Raw genomic sequence first — 5,457 nt, forward strand, 5'->3', positions numbered from 1 at the left:
GCCATTTAGTACCTAAACTTCTACAATATACATTTAACTACATTGAGGGGAGGTTCGTTTTGAGGATTTTCAAAGGGAGAAACTTAGGAATTCGATCGACCCAAAACCCATATTCTTTTTTTCTGATTTATATGGAGTTCAGGGAATAGGTGAACAAATTAACTTATCCGAAAAATGCCCCTTTTGATCATGAAACTTTTATGGCTATAATGGTTATTATATTTTTTATCTGAAAATGAATATGGGCAAATGCATTTAACGGGATCAAATTTTTGATAAAATTACTAAAATACCTATGTTTTGATATGGGTGCAAAGAGATCAAATCGGATTCGGGAAAGGGTATATCCAATCGGATGAGAAATCGAACCAATCCAAGTCTGATAAAAATCTGTTGAATTTTCATGATTCAAATTTGAATTTGAATATCTTATTGGATATCGGATTTGAATCAGATTCAATTAGAATTGTAATAAAATTTTATGATGTGATATAAATAATATACAATATATAATATTTCATAACTAATGAATCGGATAGGATTGAGGTATATCCAAATTCGATTCATTAACCAAATCGATCGACTTTACCAATCTAGTTCAATTTGTTAGGATCAAGGGAAGTATTTGAACCTGACCATTGTTAGACCAAATTCGGATTTGAATCAAATCTAATATGACATATTTGAAGCCATATGTTTTGACTATATTATTATTCATCTTCTTCTATTTGTAGACTTTAGATGTAAAGCAACAATAAGGGGTCATTTGGCAAGTCTTTTTAAATAGCCTATTGGGCTACCGAAAGCACAATAGACCATTTTGTCATCTTTTTTTTTTTTCATTTGGCAACAACTAGTATGCTAGACAAAAAGACAATGCCCAAAAAAGATGAAACAAGCTCAAATTTGAGAAGCTTTAAATGAAAGCTTTTTTATCTTATTAGCCATCAAAGCTTCTACTTCCTTTTTTTTTCATCTTATCTTTCTCATGTTCTTCATCTTGTTCTTCTCTTTCTCGCCTTTCTTCTCCAATGCATCTCTTTTATTTTTTTTCTCATCTGCCATTTTTCATTTTGGTTTGTTTAGTAGTATTTTTTTTTTTTTTTGTAAATCTTTAATCTTCTTCAGTTTTTCCATTTGTTCTTGACGATTGGGGTTTAAAGGTTTAGGGTTTAATGCTTTAAAGTTTACTCCATTATCGATTTCTTACGATTTTACTAAGAATACATGCTTCAACCAAATGCCATGGAACATGTTAGCTTTTCTTTTGATTGTCTGTCAAAGAAAAAAAAAACTAGTTGTTATAAATGAAGGTTGTTGTTTGTGTTGGATCAAACCTTCAACAACATCTGAAATTCCCTAATTTTATTATTTTACACCTAAAATAGATAATTTGGTAATTTTGAGTGTTTGGAGAACAAAAAACCCCAGCATGTCAAATTTCACGACCAAACACCTCCGTTTGACCATTGAAAAAATAAGATTCCATTTCGGTCTCTTTCGTTAATTGGAAAACCATAAGTTAAGACCATGATCTTAACTAAATCAATCAATCTATACATCTAATTAAAGATCCATCATTTCTATTAGATTAAGGGCATTCAAAAATGCCAATCCACCAAATTTTATCCCAAAATTCCCCCATTTGACCATTTATCAAATAAAGATTCTATTTCAGTAAATCACATTGGTTCAAACTTGTCAGCTATAGATCTTAATCATCCCGAGCCTATTTGATCAATCAAACATCACCACTATGTTTAGAGACCCAATAACCTTAGCACATCAAAATTTGCATCCTAATTCACCCATTTAACCATTAAACTAGAAAGATATAATTTTGATGCACCAAATTAAATTGCCACCTGAAGCCTCAAAAAGGTGATGGCTGATGTTAGACCCATTCTTTACCCATTAGAACACATGAACCAATGAATTTAAGCCTAATAGGCTTAAAAAGCTCAAAATACCAAACAAACCCCTACTTAAAGCTAGGAAAAGATAAAGCAACAATTAAAAGTTCATCAAATTTATATTTTCTGACACTAATAACCCCAAATACAAGACTGCTATGACAGGCACGCCCCACACTCCCATTGGACACACAAAATCCATGAAAACCATCCCCCTCCCAAATCAAAGAAAAATGTTTCACCAAATAAGAAAGCTTGACTAGACATCATTTTCTTTAAAGAATCTTTGTTTATTTGTATGAAAAAACCTTTATTGAATCCCATCCATTGTAGTTGAACGACTTTAGACCTAACCCCCTCCCTTTCTCTATAAATATTGATCTAATTCGAGCTCAAAAGAGGGGAGATACTAGGAGAATAGGGGGGGGAGAAGAAGGAGAAGGGAGGAAACCTGAGGGAGTCCCCTAAAGAGAGAGAGGGTGAGAGAAGAGCTTTTCTCCCAGGCCATATACTACCTCCTATTCACCCGAAATTTGAAAGTACTTTAAACCTCAAATTCTAAACTTGTTTCCTCCATTTTTAAGCAAAAGTTGTTGCAACCATAAGCATTCCCTAGCTCAATAACCCATTTGAACTTCATTGTATCTTATCCTAGTTGTTGAAAAACTTTTGACAAGATACATAAGACCCGATAACTTTTGACATACGAAAAGGTATGTCCATTTTTTTAGTTTTTTATTTGTTGCTTGAGGTTCTGAAATGTTGGAGAACCATCGTTTTCAATTTCTTTTTGACTGAGAATAGAGGCAGAGAGACGAGGGTCTTAAGGAAATCAATACCTAAGACTCGATAACATCACCTCAAAATCGGTCTTAGGCAAGGTTCAAAATATTGATACGCCGGCAGGGGCATATCGGGCATTTTGATACTTGTTTTTTTACTTATTTTATTTTTTTTTTTCAAAATTGGTTCAGGGGAGCCAGTCTAGGACCCCTCCATCCCTTGAACCGGTCAGACCCTCGATGCACCCACTATAGGGGCATATCGGAAGGGTCCCAGAACAATCGGGCCAATACGTAATGATACTTTGAACATTGGTCTTAGGAGAAGTTGAAAGCATGTTCTGCCAAACTTAGGAAATTTCTATAACCATTTCTGTTTTTCTCCAAAAGAAATTAAGCCTGAACAACTCCTGTATTGGGCTACTATAGCAGCTTGGAGAAATTGGTGCCTAATACCTTCCCTCTCCCAATCTTTGGGACCCGAAATCTTTCGATTGTGTGCCTTTTTCCATGGAAAATGGAATCACTATCAAAGACTTAAATCGAGTTTTTCAAATATAAAAATGAGGGCCCATTTTTTAAAAAAAATGGGTGATGATTCAATTTCTTTGAACCGACCATGATCTTCCCGAAGCTCATAGTAATAAATACTTTTCCTTTGATTGAACCCTTTGGCTAACAATCTAGTCGTAAATGTTTGTACGACTCCATCAACATTGTGTTTCCTTCTAAAAGCCTATCTACACTTAATTGGTCATGATACTGAAAGCAAGCTTATTAATACCCATGTGTTATTAGACATTATTAAATCAATTTCATCATTTACAGCTTCCTTCCCGAAGGCATCATTACTAGAGGTTATGTCCTCATTATAGGTTTTAGAATCACTTTCAGTGTTTAATACAATAGATATTTTGTTTAGCACATTTTTCTTTATTAGCCTTAACTAGGGACCCAATCTATGTGTTTAGAAAACCAAACTAGATCGGCTAGTTGGACAGGTTGAACTGTGATCGGCCCCCGACTAACTCAATCATACCCCAAAAACTGCATTATAAAAAAAAACAACTAAAACCTATGACCTTGAAGGTCAAACTGGAAAACCAGTAACCTAGTCCCACTTTAGAAAATCAGCCGGTTTTTTTATATTTTTTAATACATAAATGCAAACTTCTAAAAGACATAACTTTGTGCTTGGATGTCCGATTAAAGTGATTTTTTTTTTTATTTTGGGCAACTTTTCGAGATCTACATTTCCAAGGTGCAAGGGGCACTTTGCCTCACTATCTTTTGCTAAAACACCTCTTTTGCTTCAAATATTAATTTGTAATATAAAAAATGAAACTAAAATAAAAATATATGTTATAGAAGAATATAATTATATATTTTGAATATATTGATATAATTAATAATATTATTGTATACAATTATATATCATATAATTGTGCATATTATATGATATATATTGTATAAATTATATTAAATTGTATTATAATATTATATATATGCATTATATATAATATATTGAATATGTTATAATCTAATACATAATTTATAATATTTTATATATAAATTATACACACATACACATACATATTACGTCATCACGGTTCGACCTCTGGTTGGACCCCAACTGAACCTCTGACTATTGAACCTCTCCTTTTTCTGGGTCAACGCTTGGTCTAGTTTTTTGAACATTGTAATTGATTGGGTAAAAATAAAATTAGAACCTAAGTATTTCTCTTTCCTTTGTCTTTGACTTCTCTTGGGTTTTACTATAAGTGTTGCAGCAACTCCATTTGCCCTTTTAGTTTCACTATTACAAGTAAGTTCTAGAATTTGAGTTTCTCTTTCAAGTTTCCTATCATTCTTTGTAGATTCAAAACATAGTGTATTTTCAAAGAATTCAACTGCTCTTATTTCAATGATTATATTGACTTCTAGATCCAGAGCCTATAAGTGTTGCTATGTTCTGCATATCTAACAAACATATTTTTCTTTGCTCTAAGTTCCAACTTAGTTATTTTAAGGTTTGAAATTCTATAGCATGTTAAACACCCCTACACTTTTATGTATATTAAGTTCGGTTTTCTCCCTTTCTATAATTCATATGGACATTTATTATTAGTTCTAAAAACAATTTTGTTATTTAAATGATAGGAAGTTAGAAATGCTTCTCCCCACATATTCAAAGGTGCATTAGTATTCATTAACATACAGTTTATCATTTCTATGAGCGTCCTATTTTTCTTTTTGGTTAGGTCATTTTGTTAATGAATGTAATAAAATAACACTAATGTATTATTTCAAATTCTTCACAAAAGGAATTAAACTCATTTTTGAAATACTTAACACCCATATCACTTATGATAATCTTAACTTTCTTTTTTAATTGATTTTCAACTTCAGTTTCATATTGTTTAAACATGTTAAAGGCTACGTCCTTAGTTTTCATAAGGTAGACATATGTGTATCCCAAGAAATGGTCAATAAAAATTATGAAGTATCTTTTACACCATTAAATTCACAAATGTCAAAATTAATTAATTCTAAAAGTTGACAATTTCTCTCAATATTAAGAAAATGTTTCTTAGCCATTTTATATTTTGCACACACTTCACATTTATCGTTTATTTCATTGATATATTTGATCAAACTAAGTTTACTTACTCATATGTTTTAAACAATGGCTTATATCTTTGCAAATATGGGTTGTGGTGCCTGAATCAAACCATCATCCAAAAGATAATTTTGTCATGTTT

The sequence above is a fragment of the Nelumbo lutea genome, chromosome 2, assembly GCF_056320005.1.
Source record: "Nelumbo lutea isolate HS-2025 chromosome 2, American lotus-T2T, whole genome shotgun sequence".
NCBI lineage: Eukaryota > Viridiplantae > Streptophyta > Magnoliopsida > Proteales > Nelumbonaceae > Nelumbo > Nelumbo lutea.